This window comes from Lissotriton vulgaris, chromosome 4_1 (assembly GCF_964263255.1).
Source record: "Lissotriton vulgaris chromosome 4_1, aLisVul1.2, whole genome shotgun sequence".
NCBI classification, from domain to species: domain Eukaryota; kingdom Metazoa; phylum Chordata; class Amphibia; order Caudata; family Salamandridae; genus Lissotriton; species Lissotriton vulgaris.
In genome coordinates, this window is record NC_141691.1 from 17,026,631 (window position 1) to 17,052,019 (window position 25,389).

The 25,389-nt window shown below is 41.7% G+C and overlaps 1 protein-coding gene across 1 annotated transcript in view; it reads right to left on the reverse strand.

Annotated features, from left to right (window-relative positions):
• Nucleotides 1–25,389, reverse strand: part of LOC147718233 (indolethylamine N-methyltransferase-like) — a 94,099-nt gene that overhangs the window by 959 nt on the left and 67,751 nt on the right. The gene's annotated exons all lie outside the window — the stretch shown is intronic.

Sequence of the window (25,389 nt, forward strand, 5' to 3'; positions counted from 1 at the left end):
ACTAGTTATCAGACTTGAATGTATTTATGACTTAAGCACACAAGTCCATCGGCACGCGCCCCGCGCCTTCAAACAGATCCTGGCCTGTTTAGACAATGTATACAAGTAACCACATTAAGCAAACAGGTGCCTGATTCAAATGGGTGAAGGGAAGTAAATTAGTTCTGAGTACACAGAGGTCTTAGGCTCACAATACTGGTAGCACACACTTCATTGAAAGTACATTTACAATGAAATGCACATTACCAAGCAGAAGAATGCTAATTTGTTAAGCATTGTTGTGAATGCAATAACTAATATATAATGGTTTAGGTCAGAACTCTGGGTTATGAGTTCACATGTCTTTAAGTGTTTTTTTATCGTAAATCGGTAACTTGCAAGTTTACTGTTGTTTACTCTCTGTTAATACATTTTTGTGATAGTATGAATAAAAAGGCCTGGCTAACAGCAGCAATTTGAAATAAAGCCTGAGGTGCAGCCTGATTGCATGCTGAAGGCTCCACTCCCAGCCACAGCAGAGGGGTTTGTGTGGATATTATAATTTGGAGGGTTTTGAGACACCCCGCAATAGTTGGCGAGCCAGCCAGGAGAGCCCCTTTGCCCCCCCCCGACTGGTACTTGAAGACCGCCTCCCCACACTGCAGAGGCCAGTGCACACTTCTTGAAAAGGTAAGCAGACACCATGCCCAAGCTAATATTATGTCTACGCACAGGGTTAAGGAGGATCTGGGGACTTCTGTCTTCTTAATAGCGAGTTCAGAGTGGATCTTATTCTTTGTTTACGTAAAAACATGTCTTTCTTGGCAATGCAAAACACAGATGTAAATATTTTTTAAATACACACTGTAAACTTTACATATAGACAAAAGTGACTGCGATATACATTCTTTGCTATCACTTATTTGTCTCATGCACACTTTTGCTGTAGCCCATTTCAGACATTAGAAAAAGGTCAAATCATGATTGATTACAAAATGAACAATTCCTGAGATGATGGTTATATTGAAAATATGTTAAATTGTCAAGGTTTCAGTCATTGCTGTGATAACATCTATAAGACCATCTTCAGCATACATCGTTCTTATATGGACTAGGTACTAGTGTACTGCATGTGAGTTTTTGGACTGTGTATTTCTCCTGCACAATAAGATAACCGAACAAGAGAATGGGCAAACCCCTAGAGGCTTGGATAACACAGACTAAATATCAAGTAAAAGTGCACACAAAGGATTGTTTTAGAGGTAGAAAGTCTTGAGTAATCTACAAAAATGAATTATGTTAAGCCCTTTTTTAGTGGATTGTAACTCAATTACAGAATCAAATATGTGTTTGTATAACAAATCTATCATAGAGAAATTACACAACAAAAATGAACAATGCAAAACAAATGTATACATTTCAAATGACAGATTTATGTAAAAAAACATGCTGTTTACAAGGGTACAGAATAAAATTCACATATAGACAAAAGTGACTGCGATATACATTCTTTGCTATCACTTATTTGTCTCATGCACACTTTTGCTGTAGCCCATTTCAGACATTAGAAAAAGGTCAAATCATCATTGATTACAAAATGAACAAGTCCTGAGATCATGGTTATATTGAAAATATGTTAAATTGTCAAGGTTTCAGTCATTGCTGTGATACAATCTATAAGACCATCTTCATCACAAATTGTTCTTGTGTGGACTGAAGACCCTGGAGAACTGGGGGCATAGTTATATGGTCAAGAGCACAGAGTGATTCAATGCAGGGACAGAGAATTATTTGTAGTCCAAGGATAACATTTACCGTTTTGGCACCCTTCTTCATGCAAGCGCACACTGCAAGACTGTAAAAGTCTGTTTTTTATAGATCCAGAAATGAGTACTGTGCTCAAGATCAGCTCTGATATTATTTAAGAGCTGCCATGGTCTCCCTGCCATCCAATACTCCACAATAAAATAAGGCACTTACATTCCTAGTTAACCTCTGGTTCTCAATGACGATTTAGAAGTGGTCAGCTTGGGTAATTTGGAATTGGAGACAACGAGAGACCTGTGGAAGGCTGGGGTCACTAAACCTTACCTCCAATTAAGATTTGAACAATCAAATGACCATCTCTGGAACTAATGTGCAGAAAGTCACCCCAATGGCATGATGTGAAAGAAATCTCCTCAAGGGTTAGGAGTGAAGTGGTATGGGGTTGCTATTCACATTTACCAAAAAGTAGAATAGAGATGTGATTATCGGCCTAGACTTGAAGTTTTATTTTTTTTTGTTTGTGTGACTGAGGACTAATGGTGGTGTTTTAATGAAATATGGCCACGGTATGACATTGTTGTGTAATGTTGTTTATTGTGCAGACAGTTGATTTGAATATACATTGCACAACATAATTCATCAGGTAAAAAAGAGGTGCAGAAGGTTTTCCCAAGCAATAAGCAGACATTTCAAATAGTAAAACCTGGAATGGTTGAAAGCCACCTAAAAGCATATGTATCCCTGGCCAAAGGAGGGAACATTCAATGATAAATGAATTGAACATTTTGTCACCCTCCTCCTAAATAAATATGTAGGAGCCAAATTACATGGAAAATGGAAGCTACTGTGGCTTTATGGAGGATATGTTGCGAAAAAGCTCAAGACTCCTTGAAAGCTGATGCCATTAGTACACTGTCTGTTACCTCATCCCATATGATCTATGAACCCCTCCCCACGTTTTGTGTTTTGCAATTCCACATGTTTTTGGCCTTGGTTGTGACGTCATTATGTGTAAATGTCTCACCTGGAATTATGGAGTCACATGATTTACATTGTCCACACTTGATAGTGCCTTTGATGGGGAAATGGCTATTAATGGATTTTTGAACAAAGGTTAGTTGAGGTGAACGGTCTTCAAATTTAGAATGGACTAAAATATCTTTTACATTTTTGTTCCTACGGTGGGCATATATTGGTTTCTCTAACTTATTGGCAACAGTGCTGTCACAGTTGAGAATGTGCCAATTCTTGTTTAGTTATGCAAACTAATTGCTTATTTGGATGTTTGGTCTGTGGTTGGAGAAGGCTGTCTCTATCAAAGAACCTTGAGCTCTTGTACGATTCTCTAATGAGTCTGTGTGGGTATCCTCTTTCTTTGAATGTGAGTTTCATTGCTATAGATTGTTTAGCGAAGTCGGCGAGAGTTACACCTAACTCGCAAGAATTGAGGAAAGGGGATACTGTCTTTTTGATTGCGAGGATGAAAACTGTTGAAATGAAGAAGTGTATTGCGTGCGGTGGGTTTGATATGTAAATCTACTTCACATTGCGTTTACCTAGTTATTTTCATCTTGTGTTTCACAGTCTATCTAGTTGGGTCGTTTGGACTTTATCATCAATACACATCCTGTATTCTTCTTGATATTCCTTCGGCACTCTGTATATTATTGATTTCCTCCTCTAAAATGCACATACATTTCCTTTTAACCTCTGCTCACGATCTTCTTTACCCCTTGTTCTTCATCTAGATGTAAACATTGCTTGGAAATGTTGTTAGCTATGACTTTAATTAGTAATATAGCAATTTCTAGCATGACTCCTTAAGTCCTTCATCTGTATATAGAAATCTGGCATGTTCATGATAAGTGTTTGTGTAATACAGCTATGTTTAGCTATTGTGCTCTGTGAAGGCACCACATAAAGTGAATTCTTGTTATTATTGTCATTCAATTTAAGTACTGTCGGTCTCATGATTATGAAACGATGTTTGTTGTTATAGATGTCCCCATTTTGTCAAGCTTGTACAGGTATTTTAACATAGACTATGTCTTCATCATCTTTAGGAATCTGTGGCCTGATTTCCTGAAGAAGGCGCTGTCATAGCACCGAAACGTGCGTCAAATTAATTTCAATCTTGCCACATATCTAACGATTGGATCACACAAAGATTTTCCCTAATTTTAATTGTGATTTTGATGTATTGTATATTGTTTGTCTTAAATTATTTGTTCTAAATTTATTGTGTTTTTATTCCCTCATTTTTTAATAAAATCGATCTTTTTATATAACTCTCGCCTGCTTGATATTACATACTTACATGTACTTGATTTACAAACTAATCATTGACGCATAGCATATTTTGACTATCTAGGAAGATACCTACATAGTGCTTTACCCTGTCCTAGAAGTTCATTACTTTACCAGGGGGTCCTTGTTTCCTCATATTTGAAAGACATTGCAGCCTGGCTGAGAATCAGCTCCCTGAAGCTCAGCTCAGAGAAGATAGAGGTCCTCATCCTTGTACCCTCCCACTCTACCTGGGACATCACCTGGTGGTCCCCTGAACTCAGAAACCCACCCACCCCTATTGACTATGCCTGGAACCTCAGCATCATTCTCAACTCCTCCCTCACCTTGACTCACCAGATCAATGCTGTCACCTCCACCTGCTTCAATTCCCTCTGCATCCTCAGCAGGATCCCCCGAAGCCAGGAAGTCAGTCACCCATGCATTTTTCACTAGCAGACTGGACTATGGAATTGCCCTCTAAGTTGGAATCAACAACTCCCTACAACTCCCTACTACTCAAACTACAGCCCATCGTGGCCAGCACCCCTCCACATGAGTACATGACCCAGCAACTGCTTGATCTTCACTGGCTTACTGTCAAGAAGAGGGAAACCTTCAAGCTACTCACCCACACCTATGAATCCTGCCACAACATCAGACCCAAATACCTCAAAGAAAGAGTCTCTTTCCACGTATCAAAAAGAAGCTTCAGCTTCATCAACCTTGCCAGAGCAGAAACCTCACACATCCACGGAACCAGAGCAGGAGGAAGAGTCTTCTCCTATGTCGCAGCCAAGGCCTAGAACAAACTCCCAGTCAGCATCAAATGCTCCTGCGCTCTGAACACCTTCAGGATGAGCCTCAAGACCTGGCTTTTCAACTGACCCTGATCTGCACCCCCACAGCACCTTGAGACCCTAATGTGTAAGTAGCACACTTTAAAAATCACAGATTGATTCATTAATATAATTGTGTAAAAGTTTATATAATTGGGCACATGGCATATTTAATGGGTCCTCATGTTGTTGGCCTTTTCTGTACTGACACACCATCGCAAATCACACTGAAAGAAGGCGCTCTTTTGCCCAGAGTGAAGTAATATCTTCTACCCAAGGAAGCAGATGAGGGCATCATCCCTACTATACAGCTGTTGGTGGAGCAAGGAGTGATTTACCATGAAATGTCTCCTTATAAACACCACAATTTACCCAGACAAGAAAGCCAAGGGTAATACTTGGTGCATGGTTCAGGACCTGAGCCCTCTGAATAACATAGTGGTAACAGATTTTCCAATTGACCCTCATCCCATCTATCATCTTGATTAATATTTCCCTGGACGGCAAGAGCTTTTCCATAATCGACTTAAAGAACGCCTTCTTCAGCATCCTTTTCCATCCAGACAACCACTATCTGGCAGTCTTCTTATATTGTGATCCCCCTAGCAAATTCAACAGAGAGATAAAGAATTACCTTTAAAAGTTCCAATGTGACAGCACTCTGTTGCAATATGTTGATTAAATATTGATTTACTGTCCTACTGAGCAACAATGCAAAAGAGACTCTTCTAACCACTCTTGCCCACAGAGAATACAAAGTAAAGAGAGATAGAATTAATTACTGCCAGGTGTAAGTCCAGTACGTAGAATAATTTTTTTCAGCATCTGGTTGCCATTCAATGAAATTAAATTAAATGAAAATATATTTATATAGAGCAATAGCTGCCCTGAGGCATCTCAGAGCTGCAGACGAAAGTGGACAATGAAAAAAGCCCAGTAGTTAGAAGGAGTTGTTAAAGAGCAGTGTTTTTAAGAGTTTACGAGAAGGCAGCAGATTAGGTTCCGCCCGAAGGCGTGGGGGGAGAGTGTTCCATACCTTGGCAGAGTTATAGGAGAAAGGGCACCCGTCACATCTTGCTTTCTTTATTCTTGCTGGGCCATTTCTCCAGAAGGTCTTATGAGCAATACACATGGCTTTGAATTGGATTCTCTCCCTGACAGGTGTAGTGAAGGCTGGGCCTTACTTGCGCACATTGCTATGTTAGCATAGGCTTATTGGAAGTTTAACTGCCATTTTACCTTTTCGCTGCTTTTGCACACAACACTAAGGGGCCGATTCTGATTTTGAACGGAAGGGCTCCGAACCATGTGTGGGCCGTATTCCTTTCCGGCTCGGTCGGAAAGGAATCCGACTCGGATTTCCAGATTGCAGACGACAGGCTCGGAAAGCCTGTCCGCAGTCCGGAGATCCTCCAGTACTCCCCCTGTCGCCTCTGTATGACCGAGGGAGTACGATGGCAGCTTTTCACTGCCTTTTTGTGACGGTCTGTCTGGCACAAAAAGGCAGTCGGAAACTGTCTCTGGGCACCCCTAGCAGGGCTCCAATGGGTGTGAGGCTGCCGGATGGCGGCCTGGGGGCACCTATGGTGCCCCCCCGTTGATCCCTGTACCCGGTGGCAGGCACCTTGTGGTGCTGGCCACAGGGTGAAGGGATGAACTGCACCCCTGCTTTCTACATTGAAAGAATGCTTGCATTGTAAGGTATACAAATGCCACTGAACCCTGTTCAGTCGCATCGTACTAGCAGGGCTGTAACCGATGACATCATGTTGGTCGGTTACAGCTCCTGCCTGATGTCGGACGGACTCAGGTCCATCCGACATCGGAATAGGCCGCTATATGTAACTGTTGTTGAAAGTTAGGCTGCGTGAATTGCTTCACATGAGAATGGCTTGTTTTCAACGTCCCTAGACTTACAGCTCGACCTTAGTCTGCACAGTGAGTGCTGAAGCCTCCAAGGTTATCAAAACAATGTTAGGTGTTGTTCGGGCTGATAGGCTCATGCGCTAGACAGAACATGCACGCAGCTGCAGCTAGCTGAAATTTTGGCGTCTTTAATATCTCACTGCATGCATGAGCGCTTCACTGGCGTGCAGTGAAAAAGAGATCATTTTTAAAGATCTGCTGCTTCACCTCTAAAGCTATCAACGGAACGGGTCCTGGCTATTTGCAAAATAAGCTCTGTAAGCAGATATCCATTCATAATCTTAGGTCAAACTCGTTGGCACTTTTGAAGATCCCCGTATTCGGCGTACCCGCACAGGGGGCAAAGCTTTCTCATATATTTCTCCCAAGTATTGTAACTTGTTAGCTGAGGCTTTGTGGAAATCTACCTCTTACTTGGTTTTTAGAAAACAACTTAAAGCTTTCTTGTTTTAATGCTGTATCTCTGACACAGATTTCTGTTACTTGACCTTCTGTTTTGGTTTTCCTCTAGGAAAGCGCTGAGATGCCCCCGGCTGAGTCATGCGCTACATAAGAGGTCACTAACATAACATGATTTAGACACTCTGAAGAAAGCCCATTTCCAGAGAGACAGAGAGCTATTGCAGATCCTGATGTGATTCAATTATGCTCGTCTCTGGAGGTATGGGGTTCCCCATTCAAGCCTAAGAGTCCTTCTATATTTTATAAAACAAAGTTCCTAGCTAGGGAGGGTGGCATACAAGATGCTATACAACCTGTTCCAACCATCATTATAATATGATTTCTCTTTTTGTGTTTTATGGAATTGTAAAAATGCTGATCATAATATTTCTAATCAGACGGTTGATTATGCTTGCAAAAATACTGCATCTTAGAGCACATTGTTAAAATAAATATTTTAAACTTTATTGTGTCTCTTTCTTTACCCATGTTGTGGACTGGTATGAGAATATAATGAAAGAGTGTTCTTGATTCCCACCTGAGAGTAACCTAAGTCGCATGTTCTGGGTTGTTTAATCATTGGTACCTTTGCTTTAGGACGAAGAGCTAATGTGACACTGATGCTAATCGGTTAGGGGTTCTAGGTACTGAGGTGAGTTTTTTGGTCCACCACAATTCACTGATGTCCTGGGTCTCTGTGCACAGTTCTGAGTATGAGCAGAATCTTAACTTAGTGGTCTTATTTTTGAGACACTCCAGTAGTGCTTATAACAGTCCACGACCCCCTTACTATTGTTTCTGGTTGACAGTGGCAATGGTTTAACCTACCTATAGTTACATATGTTCTTTCATGCTTGATAATTTAAAAAGGTTCTTGCTTGAGTTACTACCCGTTTGTGCTGCAATTCTTTTGTATTGTACTTTTTATTTTTGGTGTCGCTATGGGTGACGTCGAGATTCCCCCGCATGGTAGGATGGCCGTCCGCACTCACTTGCAAATGTATGGTGTCACTGTGGATGGCATGGCAAAAGTTTTCATAGTGAGTGCTGAAGCAGCATACCCGTTTGAGTTATTCTACTCATAGATTACCTTTCCTGCAATCAATGCTGATTCTGGTCTGTTTCACACTTATACTCCCACGGCTGTGCCTCTAAACTAAATCCCATATACAACACTAGAGATTCCTATTTCAGCAATGCAGCATCGAGTATGAATTAATGGTGCCCTTCCCCAATCGTTGATGGCGGTTCAGTTGGGCCTTTTGTCAATTCCCGGGGCCACGTGGCCGGTTTTGGCCGGTTACACGCTGCTTTCGCGTCACATGCAAATCACTTTAGATGAGTTGCGTGTGCTCTATACCTCTTTGGTCATAGTGCACAGGGCGCTGCGGGGCAACTAGCGGGACGGGCCCGGATAAAAATTAATCCTGTCATGGGTAATTCGGTTATGGGTAAGCGGCCCCAAGAAAAGGATGATTTGGCTTTTTGGCTTGCTGAGAAAATTGACCAGTTGGAGGCAGTATTTCCTAATACGACTCCTGTTGAGAAACACAGGATTCTAACAATAAGTTTTCAGTAAGACTTAATACCAGAGGTTGCTGATTGTGAGACTTCGGGAAAAAATATTTTCGACGGTCTATACTAAGTGCTTCGGCTGTCCTACCCTGCGTCATTAACCCCTTGGCTGCTAACGACAAGGGTAACTCATCATGCCCCTCCTATTCATTTCAATGGAAATCTCATTATATGGGCCTTACTCCAATAGCGTTGAAGTGGTTAAACATGGCCAAGATGAACATAAAGCGGAGGCGGCTGTTCAATTGGGAATGAGAGTCATTGGGGCTTTTGAAGTTGTTTCAGATCGCATCCTTGCTAATGTTAAGGGATATTCAGTGAACTTCCCAGTGTCTAATGCTTAGCGCGGAGTCCCTGATGCTGATAACCCCCTGCAGTTACCGAAAATCATTGCTGATGCTTATAAAACCATTTTCCGCAATAGTTTGGGTGTTAAGCCTTTTGCTACACCAGCAGTGCAGAAGCAAACTAAGTTGGCGTCTTCTGATAAAAAGGAACGCCCCTCTTTTCCAAAGCAGAATTGGAATAAGAATAAAAAACATGGAAAAAAGCAACAGAAACAGGGGTCATGACCTGCTTTGCCAATACCTGAGTCTACTGTGCGCACAAATGATTAGCGCGACCGCACAAGTATTAAGTCACCTGATCGTTTTCAGATTCCTGATCAATGTTCTCCTCGCTTTTTGCAGTATTCATTGCTCTCCCTTACCAGTGGAGGAGACCGCAGTGAAGGTCGGGGTGCTCAGCAAAGCAGAGAGCAGTCCCGCAAGACCGACTGTAAAGGCAAGCGAGACGACTCACCGAGTCAAAGACACCAGTTTTAGAAGAAAAGGTTGCCGCTTTAACAGCGAGGTATGCCACGGATAGTGAGAACACAGCTTCGGAACCTGACATGGGCCTTGGCGCTGTTAGACAGTCCAGCGGAAATTACAGTACCGCAGGAAGTATTGCGTCCATTTCTGAAGGTGACAGCAAGTGACATGTTCGTTACTGTTAATGTTGAGACAGCTGACATTAGAGTGGCTCCCCTTGAAAGACTTTATGAAATAGTCATTTTAATTGAAAGTGACAAAAAACGTACTATAAAAGGGTTATTTTGGGAAAATCTGACTACTACCTATAACATTTTGTTAGTGGAGGCTGATTGGCCCCCACCCTTCATTTTGCTTTCACACACACAGTGCAGAAGGAGCAAGCCCTGAATTTTGCAGAGGAGTGGGCTAAGGTGCTTGCACCGGCGTTCTACCATACTCAATGTGGATGTGACAAATTTTCTGCCAGACATGCGATTCATTGCGGTCTATACCACAGCCTCAACCCCAATATCTGATGCCGCATAAAGCCCATGCTCCTGTGGCAGAAATCCAGGAACAATTGGAGTATGAAGGGGTAATTGAAACTTTTGTGTCTCCGATGAATAATCCTATTTTTACTGTAACTAGGCCTGATTGCTCGTACCGTTTGGTTTTGGATTACCGGCACTTGATCTCTCATTGTACAACCTGCGCGGTACAGAATACTCACAGTTCTGCCCTTGTGGATAGTCTCGTGCGTAAGCATTTTAAAACCACACTTGACATATTCAACAACTTTTTTTGCCATAACCTGTCCTCTCTTAGTAGTCAATGGACAGTGTTCACCTGTGGAGGGAAACAAAAACAGTTCAGAAGATTAGCTATGGGCTATAGGAACAGTCCAGGCGTCTTTGCCACCCGCCTCGTCTCTCTTTTGGAGAGACTAGACCCTGATGCGTGTTCATATGTAGATGACATTTATCTCACAGGCGACGTTTTATGGCCGCATCTTTGTCATGTTGACCGCATCATTTGCATGTTTGCGGACTTCGATTACAAATTTAACTTTGCAAAGTCACATATTGCTGAATACACAGTGTTTTTTCTGGGCTATGAGCTCAACAATCAAGGTCGAGATTTAGCACCTCACTTCCTGGAGAAATGTGCACTGCTGTGTGCTCCGACAACTCTGAAAACACTACAATCTCTTCTAGGTTGTTTGAATTTCGGGAGTAGCTAAATTCCCGAATATGCTCAGCGTATCAAGCCGCTTTATGCCTTGGTACAACATACTTTTACCAAATCTTGCTGGCTGCCTGAACATTCAGCAATTTTGCGATCTTTGCCGTCTGATCTTCTTGAACCTAAATTCTTAGTCGTTCAAGGGAGCAACACGTCACGACATGCCGCGCCACACTGAAACTGTTCGGAGTGATGGACAACGCGATACAATATACGCAGATCCTGTTTACTACAGTTACTCTCTCCCGTGGATCATCACCGTGACGATATTAATCTGTGCCTGTTACTGCAAGCCCGCGCCTTGGACACTTTTTGCTATATATTCATTAGAATCTTTTTTAGGGTACTGTTTGAGAGGAATATAAATTAGTGCAATTCTTGAGCATCACTAAGGCGTTGATCACTGCCTATGGATGTTCTGGGCGGATGTATGACGTTACATCGCAAACTTTTACAACGCACACCGTTACAACGCAATTTTTACAACGCAGATACATTTACAACGAATGCCTTTACAACGCAAGACATTACATAGCAGATGCTATTACAACGCATGCCATTACAACGTAAGTATAGGTAAGTATATTATTTTATTAAAAAATGTAATTTTATAAAAATTAATTAATTAAATAAATTAAATTATTTTTTAATATTTAATTTGTACATATATATATTTAAAAAAATGTTTATTTTTAAAAGAACTATTATTATTAAAGAACTATTGTTAATAAATAATAAAATTATTCAAATTAATTTTTTTATTATTTTATATTATATATTTAAAAACTGAACCCTAAAAATACCCCTGTACCCCAAAACCCAAACCCAACCTTGAACCCTAAAAATACCCCTGTACCCCAAAACCCAAACTCAGCCCTGAACCCTAAAAATACCCCTGTACCGCAAAACCCAAACCCAGCCCTGGACCCTAAAAATACCCCTGTACCCCAAAACCCAAACCCAGCCCTGAACCCTAAAAATACCCCTGTATCCCAAAATCCAAACCCAACCCTTAACCCTAAAAATACCCCAAAATCCAAAATCCAAACCCAACCCTGAACCCTAAAAATACTCCTGTACCCCAAAACCCAAACCCAACCCTGTACCCCTAAAAATACCCCTGTACCCCAAAACCCAAACCCAGCCCTGAACCCTAAAAATACCCCTGTACCCCAAAATCCAAACCCAGCCCTGAACCCTAAAAATACCCCTGTACTCCAAAATCCAAACCCAACCTTGAACCCTAAAAATACCCCTGTACTCCAAAATCCAAACCCAACCCTGAACCCTAAAAATACCCCTGTACCCCAAAACCCAAACCCAACCCTGTACCCTAAAAATACCCCTGTACCCCAAAACCTAAACCCAGCCCTGAACCCTAAAAATACCCCTGTACCCCAAAACCCAAACCCAGTCCTGAACCTTAAAAATACCCCTGTACCCCAAAATCCAAACCCAACCCTGAACTCTAAAAATACCCCTGTACCCCAAAATCCAAACCTAGCCCTGAACCCTAAAAATACCCCTGTACCCCAAAATCCAAACCCAACCCTGAACCCTAAAAATACACCTGTACCCCAAAATCCAAACCCAACCCTGAACCCTAAAAATACCCCTGTACCCCATAACCCAAACTATATATATAAAATTACTTTAATTAATTTATTTTATTTATTTTTAATATTTTTGTAATTACAAAAAAGTTAAATAAAATAATATACTTACCTATACTTACGTTGTAATGGCAAGCGTTGTAATAGCATCTGCTATGTAATGTCATGCGTTGTAAAGCCATGCGTTGTAAAGGATCATGCGTTGTAATGGTGTGCGTTGTAACGGTGTGCGTTGTAATAGTTGCGTTGTAACGGTTGTTTCCCGTTCTGGGCAGGACTGCCAGAAGCGCGGGATCATTGTGACAAGGACTAGAGCTTCCTTATTGCTGTCACATACTACGGAAACTTAATCTGACCTCTGATAACTCCAAGGATCCTTTTGGATAACGACTGGCTCCAATACTACCGTTCATGCTGCCTAAAACTGTAATATCAATTTCAACTTACGTATTCTCTTTTTATGAAACTGATGTATTGCAGATATATTTTTGTGCCATGAGGAAGCTCTCAATGTGGGAGCGAAATGCGTTGGCTGATAGTCTGATTCAACTGGTTTTAAAATTTTGAAATATTCTCATCTAATAAAGAAGTGACATTTTTCACACGTCTTTGGTCTACTAGACTCTGTAAGTTGTGCACCCCATCATTGTTCAACTAAATTCTTATTGACTCATGACAACCATACAAACCTGGTGATAAGAATTGTGCCAGTCGCATTTGGTTTCCCGTACCTGACTTTTAATGAGGGTGACACAGTCCCTATAGCTTACAATTCACACTTGTACACATCGGCTGAAATGCAGTTTTTCACTGTAGAAAACGTTTTGACTGCAGTGCAGATGGCGATTCTGAAAGAACGGGCACTTTCCCAGGGAAAACGCTTGTTGGTTGCTACTCCGTATCCTGCCTTGGCGGCAGTGACAAAAGCCAGTGTACCGAATACAAAAGCTTTGCACCCAAGGGGGATACACTGGGCCACGGCCTTGACATCTCCGGATGTCACATTCATATTTGACCCCTCTTTGCAAACTCCAGAGTACTTGCAGTATGAATTTGCTCATCCTTCTCCTCTGACCATGGGCTCGCTGGAGGACTTCAATTGTATCAGATACACTGATGGATCGGCGCAGCCGGCAATGGTTTCAAAACATGCTTATTAAGCGGCCTGTGCAATAGTGGTTGGTACTACGGTGAATGGAGAGTTCAAGTCTGATGTTGTGCACACACAGACATTTTGGGACTGTACCGCCCAATTGGCAGAGCTAACTGCTCCGGTGCTTGCACTGGAGTACGCAGACCTTTGTATCTTAGTTGCAGTTGATTCGTGCACATGCTTTGTTTGGGTGTGGCCACAAAGGAGTACTGATGCCCACACTGTCAACAGGGATTTGCGTGTCTTTGTGGGAATTTTTGCATGTGGTACCTTTCACTCAGACCAAGGTCCGGTGTTCGCCTCTAGGGCGTACAAGGAAGCCATTCGTTCATTGGGGGTCAAATTCAAATTTTCGTCTTCATACAGGCCTGAGGGCAATTCAATTGTAGAGCGGATGAACCGTGACTTAAAGCAATCCTTGACAGCTAAGGTTTTAGGTACAGGCCGGTACTGGCTAGCCCATCTCTATAGCATACAGCGTGCTCTTAATAATCTCCCTAGAAGGTCTCTGGGTGGGCTGACCCCATACGAAATGCTCTTTGGCATCAAAATGTATGTTCCAGACCTTAAGGGTCTAGACATGGCGTATCCTTTGACATAGATGTGCTGCTCTTCAGATTCCGGTAGTTGGCTGGCTACCCCAAGTTGATGATCTGGTCCATGAGAAGGTGGAAAACAAGAAGGAGTTTGGCCCCTCATATCGTGCACCAGTTCCTGTGCTTGGCGTGCAGGGTACAAGAACAGTCATTTTACCTCCACTTCCTGGCGGCAAGGAAAACAGGTACATCTCAATTTACAATGTCAAATTACAGTGAGTGGCCAATTCTTCTTAGTATGACTCCAGTGGTCTCTTGTCGAGCGATGCTGAGATATTCTATTTTGGCTCTAGCGGGTTCCACCAGGCCTGACATTGGCATTGAGATGCCTATATTTACTGATCCTTTATTGAGTTCACTGGCTGGTGATCCCCTTAATGAACCTGAATATACTTACCCTACAGACTTGTCGATGACAGATTTGCAAATGTCTGCTGTTAACCAGGCACACTTTTTATTTGACACTTGGACTGGCTTAACTACATCAAAATCCCCATCGAAAATTTCGATTTTTGTTGTCTGATTTAAGAAACACTTTTTGATTCCCCATTGGACTTATATTTGGCTAGTGTTTTTTTTCAATTTTTTTGTTCATGTCAATTGGATTTGTAGTGTACTTTTTCTGTTTTGTGAATGGACACCATGTTAAAGAAAGAACTTCAATTTGGTTAATTGATGGAACTTTGGGGCCCCACTCCTCATCTCACATCATGAAGAGGGACCAGACTTGTGTTAATATCACTGCTTGACCCGTTCTAGATGGGATTGTATGGGATGCTGTTAGATTTAAAATCCACGGTCCCACTGAGGTTATTAATGTTCCAAATGTACTGGGTGTTTCAATGGGGGATGTGGTTAAACAAAATAAACACTCTGATGATTGGGATGTCCAGCCCAAAAAAGCTCTGTTTTCAGATTTGAAATAATATGCTGCTTTTGATGCTGAAGATTTGCATTTAGACCCTGCAAATTATGCTAATTTATTTTGCTACTAACATTATGGCAATCATTTTCTGCACAAAGCAAATACATTTAGAAATGTGGTTAATTATACACAATGGGAACATTATCCAGCTCCCGTTGAGGGCAGTTCAAAAACTGTTTTGAAAAGGTTTTCATATTTTACTGATTTTAATAAATCAAATCGTGACGCATTTTATTTAAAGATGGCTGGCATGTCCTACTCCAAAGTTAGACTTACCCACACTAAATTATTAGATTCTAAGTCCTTTCTTGACAAGTCAATATACTAATGATCTTAAATCTGTTTGGAGTTCTAAAGGCTGGCAGGTACAAGGCACTGAATCTTTTCATTGTGAATGTCTCATCCCAAGCCATATGTTGTTTTTGAACTCGACAATTTCACAGACAACCTGCTGTGGATTGGCTACCTCTGAAAAATTAAATGCTCCCTCTCTTCCTGTTTTAGGAGAATACCCAACATGGTACAATCCCACAGATTTGTCCCTTAGTGAATTATAGTCTCTGTTCCTGAATTCGTCATTGAACATTTCCAGTTTTAATTCTCCAGGTTGATTGTTATGGCAAACATGTTCTGATTCTTGCCAACATCGTTTTCTGGGTCTGACCCCTGGCTATACACAGGTGAGAGTAGATCCCCATTTTCAAAGTGATAATTCTGTTACTACCTATTCAGTAGGCAAGTTATGTCAGAACTGGCTGAAATATTCCACCTTAGCGTCAGTAAAACTCCATTTGTCCAAATTAACTGAAGATGTTGATCTGAATGAATTTACACATTGGAAAATATTGTTTCTTCTGTTGTTGATATCATCCAGGATGCAGTGTCTGTTTTGTATCAATGGTCAAAATCAGTTACGTTCCATTATGCAATTTGCTTGGACATTACAAACGTTGAAGGCTAATTCAGCTGTATGGCTCATTCATGAGTTATTCGCATTGCCTTTTCCGCTATTTAAGTTTGATTCATGTATGAAGTACTATGCCCTAGGCAGATTTGAACCTTTAGGTAGCGCTTATCACCATGAAGCTTGATCTCTGCCATTTAACTTCAGGTGCCTGAGGGAGGGTAAAGAAGTTTATTTGAAAGGTGAAGATTGCACTTCCACACCTGATCACTCATTAGTTTGCAGGAGCATCCAATTGCACGGCTCTTGTAATTCTGACACCCTGAATTTAGCATGCATTTTAAAAGGAAATCCTGTCCCGGCCATAACCCTGACTTCCACTTTGCTAGCAAACAGTAGTTATTTGCTTTTAAATAATGAAAACTGCTGTGGTATGCTGGTAGGAATACCATACATTGTGACTGTTTCCCAGCATGTAGTCTGTTGCAAAAATGTGCTGTTCCCTCCTCCACAGGGGAAGCTCGATGTATCTATCTAGCCTTCCATTCCAACCTTGAAAGCAGAGTTCAACAAGATGAGTCGCATAAGGGCTCTTTTGTATCAAAAAGAAGTCGCCCTTACCTCTCCGTGTGAAACATTTGTACTTCACGTGGTAAACACTTGCACCGAGGTGCATGCGCTTTTGAATACTGATCTCCCCTTGCATTTCAGTGCTTTTATTCACACTATCTTTAATGCTTTGTGGACCACAGGCTTGCTGCACTTTTTTTTTAAATTGAAGTTCTTGCCTCGTGACTTCATTCCAAAATATATTTGGTATGATACCGGCATTTTGTTCATTTAATTTTTTCCAGCCTCTTCTGCGGATTACCATTAATTCTTGCCTTGGCTGCAGGTATACTGCTGTTGATGTGCTTGCTCAAAAATGGCTGCACAATCTGTGTCCCACTACAACCTGCCGTGGCTGCTCCAGCTTCATAACCGAATGCTTGATTATTATGGTGCGCTTCCGCTTTCAGTATCTCCTGTTTTGCATGCGTGCAGCCTGTCTTCCATTGCCTGGATTGCGGTTTTGAATGGGCTCTGGATTTGTGGCTCTGCAACCCGATGTCTCCTAACCTGAATTATGATCTACTAATGAGGCCCTTAGTTGCTCATGAGTTAGACTGTTCTGGTATTGAAATAATGGCCTGCAAGGCGGCACATGGAGTCCTAGGTAATTGGAACATATGGGCTGCAGCCCATGAATTTCTGGCACGCAGTTATCTCGAAGAACACCTGAGTTGTCCTCTGATGGTGCTGCAGTCTCCGGCTGTCGAAGAAAATGTGTGTTCTTTCCCTTTGTTGAATTGGATGGCTGAAATGTTTTTGGATCAGAACAATGACTTCCTATTGGAAGCAGTAGCAACGTACTGTGCTTATACATTTTTGGATTGAAGTGGTTTCTACTTCAGACGCATTTGTGGCTCTTGCTTTTTTATCTTTTTTTTTTACTCCAGTCACATTCTGTGCTTTGAACACTATACAGCCCCTGCTTCTTGTTGGGTGAGGACATTTTTTTTGGGTTAGTTACGGATTCGGAATATTATTCCCAATTGTTCAGTTTGGCAAATTTTTAGCTTTGTTCTGTCTCACTCAAACTTGAACTCTGCATTTCAAATGCCCCCCATTCTGTGCTTGTTCCAATCAAGGGAGGTTGTAGTGAAGGCTGGGCCTTACTTGTGCACATTGCTATGTTAGCATAGGCTTATTAGAAGTATAAACACCATTTCGCCTTTTTGCTGCTTTTGCACACAACACTATATGTTAGGCTGTGTGAATTGCTTCACATGAGAATGGCTTGTTTTCAACTTCCCTAGACTTACAGCTCAACCTTAGTCTGCACAGTGAGTGCTGAAGCCTCCAAGGTTATCAGAACACGGTTAGGTGTTGTTCGGGCTGATCAGCTCACGCGCTAGACAAAACATGCACGCAGCTGCAGCTAGCTGAAATTCTGGCGTCCTTAATATCACACTGCATGCATGATTTAGACACTCTGAAGAAAGCTTGTTTCCAGAGAGATAGAGAGCTATTGCAGATCCTGATGTGATTCACTTCTGCTAATCTTGGAGGTATGGGGTTCCCCATTCCAGCCTAAGAGACCTTTTATATTTTATAGAACATAGGGCCAGATGTAGGTAGCCCTTTACCGATCGGAATCGGCCGAAAATACTGATTTTCGGCCGTTTCCGATCGGTAAAGGGCTATGGAGATGTAGGGGCACATATTCAGTAATTTTACCGAATCGTTATTATTACTGATTCGGTAAATTTACCGATTTGGTAAAATTACCGAAAATGCAATGTGGGTAGCCAATTTTCCATTGGCACATGCCTTTCAGAATCAGTATTTTACCATGGAATACAAATCCATGGTAAAATACTGATTCCTGTGTACATGCACATCTGTGCATGTACACATGTGCCATGTGACAGACAGACGTGCCCTTAGGGCATGTCTGTGTGCCACATTGCACACATGCCCGTTTTGGGGGTGCTAGAGGGTGTCAAAGTGACACCCCTGCACCCTTGACAAATTCGATATTAACCGATTCGGTAAATACCGAATCGGTATATGCGATTGAATCCTGTGGGCTTCAAGGCCCATAGGATTCAATAGCAAATACCGATTCAGTATTTACCAAATCTGTAAATACCGAATTTCAAGGTATCGGTAAAAAATCCAGATGTTGATACCTACATCCCATTTACCGATTTTGAAATACCGAATCGGTAACATTCGGTATTTCAAATTCGGTAAATGGGATTTACCTACATCTGGCCCTTAGTTCCTAGCTAGGGAATGTCGCATACATGGTGATATATAACCTGTTCCCACTATCATTATAATATGATTTTTCTTTTTGTGTTTTATGGAACTGTAACAATGATGATCGTATTATTTATAATGATATTGCTGCTTATGCTCGCAAAAATACTGCATCTCAGAGCAAGTCGTTAAAATAAAATTTTTTAACTTTATCGTTTCTCTTTCTTTATCAATGTTGTGGACTGGTATGGGAATATAAGGAAAGAGTGATCTTGATTCCCACCATTCCTGAGAGTAACGTAAGTCGCATGTTCTGGGTTGTCTAATCATTGGTTCATTTGCTATAGGACGAAGAGCTAATGTGACACTGATAGTAATCGGTTACGGGTTCTAGGTGCATGAACAACAGTAGAGGACGCATCCAGTCAGGGAATGACCTATGGTTTAGGCAACTATCTACAGGAAAACCAGAGATGCCACAGGGTTTCCGTGCAGCAGCCATGGATCAGATCCGTTCACCAGCCCATACCTTCAGGTATTATTTGTCAACACACATACAACAAAACTGGTTAGTTCCCAATTTACACAACATAATTGCCATGCATCTTCACACCTGTATCACACGCTAACAGTTTTGCCTAATCCCACCTTCAAAGTGATCCATTCCACCATTCTGCGATCAGAAGTTCCCTCTAAAGCCCTTGGCATGGACTTTGTGGATATGATTGATAGGTACAGTAACTACAGATACCTCATCGTAGTGGTCTGCCCATTCTCCCGATGGATTGAAACAGACAATACATCCATTGTCATGCCAAGGCAGCAGCTATATACTGGATCCTCGAAGTGTTTCCCCATTGGTAAATCCCAGAAGGGATCAAATGCAAAAGTGGCACAAATTGTTTTATTGCAAAATTTGAGCACATTAGAAAGCAGCTAGAAATAAATCATAAACTGTCCTCCATATACCTTCTCCAAAGTAATGGCATTTGCATGTTCTGCTGAAGAGTAAGATTAGTAAATGATGCACTACACTCAACAATCAATGGTTATACTGTTTGCCAATAAAACTGTTTTACCTCAGGAATACACCCAGTTCAGACCATCACGTGGCACTCCATCAAATAGTGACAGGGAGGTTGATGAATGTCCAAGCTCTGCCAATAGGTGTAAAATGCGGGGAGAAAACTTGTCAGATATCTTGAATGATGAGATGCACATGTATTCTTGGGAACTGATGAAATGTGCAAGATTCATCTCTAAACAGGTGACCAAGGAAAAGGAGACGTGTACCAACCCTGAGGTTCACCTCACAGCGGTGCTTGTGGGACAGAACGTATGTCTACAGAGTGTTGTTTGTAGATGGCAACACAAGCGATGCAAGGGCACTTACACAGGTACCCTGGCCACACTGACTGCCCTTAAGGTGGATGGCAAAACACCTAGGGTTCATCGCAGCCACATGCATCTTACCCCAGAGTCTTGCCAAACCCCATGAGTAATATAAATTGAAGAAGACGGTGGATGAAGATTGTCGTCGTAACTGCACCCCCTCCATCTTTGCTTTTGGACTATTTTTTTAAAATAACAATACAAAATATAAATATATTTGTTTTCATGTTTCTTTTTTGTCTCTTGATTCTATCCTGTTTCGGTTTCGCATGTGCAATGCTGTGTTGTGAAATCTATCTGCGTTTCATATAAAGCTCAGAAGGTTCTTGCATCCCCTCTCTTTTCATTGGTTTGCCTTCTTGCAGCCAACGTTTCCTCCTTTTCGATTGGTATATCCAACTATGTCCAGCGGTTTCTCATGTATTTGCTCCTCTCAGTCTTCTGAGGCCAAAGTACTCCTATGTATCCACATTGGTAGGTGTCATTTCATTTGTTAATTTCATCTGCACCGTGAATTGTGTTTACTTTCATCAAATCTCTCAGTGTCTGCAAGCATTTGAAGCACATGGGCTGTCTGCAGCCAATGTCTTGGGTTTATTCGTTTTGTCTTAGCACACACTTTAAGCGCGCTTGTATAGGCTGTTGAGACGATGCCGAGACTCGAACCCAGCTCCCAGCTCCAAGGTCAGCAATTCTGGATGTTATGCCACATCCTATGGATTGCCCTTCACTTGTATTTTGGTTCATGCCTTTTTACTGTTAATGCCCAATTTCCTTCAAAGCTCCCGCTTTCCTCACCGGGCACGCTGTAAATATCATTAGGGTCATTGAATTGTCAGCATTTCTCATTCAAACCATTGTTTTTACTCATCTTGTCTACCAACATGTGACTCTCCTGCTTGCCTACCCCCACCACCAATGAATGTGTGTACAGTAGGAGCGGGCGGTGAACCCTGCTCTGCCAGTGCAGTTTTGATAACTCCAGGCTATGCTTGGAGCCTGGAGCTCTGCAAACAATTCCCCCCTAGCCCCCCTAATATAGACCCCTAAAGACTCGTCAGCTCATCAGAGCAGGTTGGAAATTACATCAGAACTCCATTGTAAACCCCCCAAGACCCGCTGACCTACAGGAGGCTACTCAAGACCTGGCTGTTCGACCAGTAGCGGCCCCCACCCCCTTTAACCCCCAGCGCCTTGAGACCCTCATGGGTAAGTAGTGCACTCTATAAATGATTGATTGATTGATTGACTGCTGGGCATGCTGTCAGACTCATCGGCACATGGGTCGGACCAGAAACTAAGATGAAAAGCCCCTGGAAGCCTCCTCCGACCTCTGTGATGTGACCCGAGGTGAGCGCTGGGGTAGGCAGACAAAATATCGAAATTAAAATATCGATATACAATAATATCGATGTTTTAATTTCGACAGTACAGAATATCGATGTCCAAAATATCGACAGACAGAATATCGTTTTTTTAAGGTATGTATGTTACTAATATCGAATTTTACTAATATCGAAAAAAAAAATTGTGTTATGTATTTTATTATGTTGTTTACATGTTTGTTAAACATGTTTTGTAATGTATGTTTGAAAATTTGTAAATTTGTTTACATTTTGCGTTTTAGTATAAGAGCGGGTTGTGGGTTTATAGGGGAATAGGGTGGGAAGTAATTTAATAATAATTAATTAATTAATATATGTTTGTAAATATGTTCAATTAATAATTAATTGGTAATTAATTAATATTAATTAGTTAATTAATTAATATAATTTTGTACATATTTTTAATTAATAATTAATTGGTAATTAATTAATATTAATTAGTTAATTATATTAATTAGATTATTTTTTTTATATATAATTTTTTGTTATTGTTAATTAATTACTTGGGAAAAATATTATTAATTATTAAATTTAATTAATTACAGCTAATGTGCTAATATATTTACTTTATTGTTATTGTTAATTAATAATTAATTGGTAATTAAATAATATTATTTAATTTTGGGTAAAGGAGTATTTTTAGGGTTCAGGCCAGGGTCAGTTTTCAGTTTTTGGGTAAAGGGGTATTTTTAGGGTTCAGGGTTAGTTTTCAGTTTTTGGGTAAAGGGGTATTTTTAGGGTTCAGGGTCAGTTTTCAGTTGTTGGGTAAAGGGGTATTTTTTGGGTTCAGGGTCAGTTTTCAGTTTTTGGGTGAAGGGGTATTTTTAGGGTTCAGGGTCAGTTTTCAGTTTTTGGGTAAAGGGGTATTTTTAGGGTTCAGGGTCAGTTTGGGGTTTTTGGGTAAAGGGGTATTTTTAGGGTTCAGGGTCAGTTTTCAGTTTTTGGGTAAAGGGGTATTTTTAGGGTTCAGGGTCAGTTTGGGGTTTTTGGGTAAAGGGGTATTTTTAGGGTTCAGGGTCAGTTTTGGGTTTTTGGGGTACAGTCGTACAGGGTAAAAATAAAATGATTTTAAATTACATTAAATTATTACGTTTTTAATTTATTTTAAATGTATATGTATTATTTTTAATTTTTTAATTATGTTTTTATATTTTTATTTAATATTTGTAAAATTATATGTATTTTAAAATTATTTTTACATTATTATTAATACATTTAAAAAAACGATATTTTTAATTTCGATATTTTTGTACTACGATATTATTTTTTCGATATTTTTGTACTTACCTTTATGAAGATATGACTCCGATATTTTTGATTTCGATATTTTTGTGTCAATATTTTTGTATGTAGATATTCTGTCTGTCGATATTATGTCAGACATTCGAGCGCTGGAACATCAGCCTTGAGCTTTTTTGGGGGGGAACTGGATGGGGGGGTCCCAGTGCTAATTCCTACCCTCTGCAGGTTCAGCTTTGTCATTGTCAGAAAGCAGAAAACATAATATGGTCTTTCTACTAGAGAGAGAAGCAACAAAACGAGAGAGAACATAATTGGAGAGGCGTCGGGAGGGACAGTGAGAGACAAAAAAAGAAAGAGAGCGAGGGAGACAGCCCAGAGAAGGAGAGAGAGCGACACGCAGACCAACCAATGCAGAGAAAGGAAAGCTGGGGAGGGCGGTTGACACATGGAGAGAGACACCGAGTGAGACAGTGAGAGACACTGACACAGTGAGAGACAGTGAGACAGTGATAGACAACAATAAAAAAAAGAGAGTGATGGAGACAACCCGGGGAAGGAGAGAGAGCGACACGCAGACCAACCAATGCTGAGAAAGGAAAACTGGGGAGGGCGGTTGACGCATGGAGAGAGACACCGAGTGAGACAGTGAGAGACAGTGAGACAGTGAGAGACATCTAGAGACTGTGAGAGACAGTGGGAGATGGTGAGCCAGTGAGAAACAGTGAGAGACAGTGAGACATGAGAGAACATGATACAGTGGGAGACAGTGACACTGCGAGAGACAGTGATACAGTGAGAGACAGTGAGAAACAGTGAGACACTGAGGGACATCAAGAGACTCTGAGAGACGGTGAGACAGTGAGACAGTGAGAGACTATGAGAGTCAGTGAGACAGTGAGAGACAGTGAGACAGTGAGAGACAGGGAGACGGTGAGAGACTGTTTGACAGTGATAGACAACAATAGAAAGAGAGTGATGGAGACACCCCAGAGAAGGAGAGAGAGGGACACGCAGACCAACCAATGGACAGAAAAGAAATCAGGGGAGGGCGGTGGACACAGTGAGAAGGCTAGACGCTGGCGATCACAGTTCGATCTTTGGCTCCGGCAGCAGGGGTCTGCGACTATGGGCAATAACTCGCTTAACCTTCCCGACAGCGACAGCCCCAGCTCCGAGATACCCCTTCGGGGGTGATTTGTGCGCTATACAATTACAGGATTTTACACATGGAAAGAGACACAGAGTGAGACAGTGAGAGACAATGAGACAGTGAGAGACATCAAGAGACTGTGAGAGATGGTGAGGCAGTGAGACTGTGAGAGACAGTGAGAGACTGTTAGACAGTGAGAGACAGTGAGACAGTGAGGGACTGTTAGATAGTGAGAGACAGTGAGACAGTTATAGACCACAATAGAAAGAGAACAATAGAGATACTGCAGAGAAGGAAAGAGAGTGACTCACAGACCAACCATTGGAGCGAAAAAAAAGCTGGGGAGGGTGGTGGACAAAGAAAGAGAGACACAGAGTGAGACAGTGAGACAGTGAGAGACACTGAGAGACAGTGAGAGACAGTGAGAAAGTGAGATACTGTGAGAGACAGTGAGAGACAGGGAGACGGAGAGACGGTGAGGCATTGAGAGACAATGAGACAGTGAGAGACAGGGAGACAGATAGACAGTGAGGCATTGAGAGACAGTGAGATAGTGAGAGACAGGGAGACAGAGAGACAGTGAGGCATTGAGAGACAGTGAGAGACAAGGAGAGACAGTAAGAGTCAATGAGAGAGACAGTGATAATGTGGGAGAGACAGTGATACATTGAAAAACAGTGATAAAGTGAGAGACAGTGAGACAGTTAGAGACAGTGAGAAAGTGAGATACTGTGAGAGACAGTGAGACAGTGAGAGACAGGGAGACAGAGAGACAGTGAGGCATTGAGAGACAGTGAGACAGTGAGAGACAGGGAGACAGAGAGACAGTGAGGCATTGAGAGACAGTGAGACAGTGAGACAGTGAGAGACAGGGAGACAGAGAGACAGTGAGGCATTGAGAAACAGTGAGACAGTGAGAGACAATGAGAGACAGTGAGAGTCAATGAGAGAGACAGTGATAAAGTGGGAGAGACAGTGATACATTGAAAAACAGTGATAAAGTGAGAGACAGTGAGACAGTTAGAGACAGTGAGAGACAGTTAGAGGCAGTGAGACATTGAGAGACAGTGAGAGACAGTGAGATAGTGAGAGAAAGTGAGACAGTGAGAGACAGTGGGATAGAGAGACAGTGAGACAGAGACAGTGAGAGACAGTGAGAGACAGTGGGACAGTGAGAGACAGTGAGACAGTTAGACAGTGAGACAGTTAGAGACAGTGAGATACAGTTAGACAGTGAGAGACAGTGAGAGACAGTGAGAAAGTGATAGACAACAATAGAAAGAGAGCGATGGAGACACCCCAGAAAAGGAGAGAGAGCATCACGCAGACCAACCAATGGAAAGAAAGGTAAGCTGGGGAGGGTGATGGACAA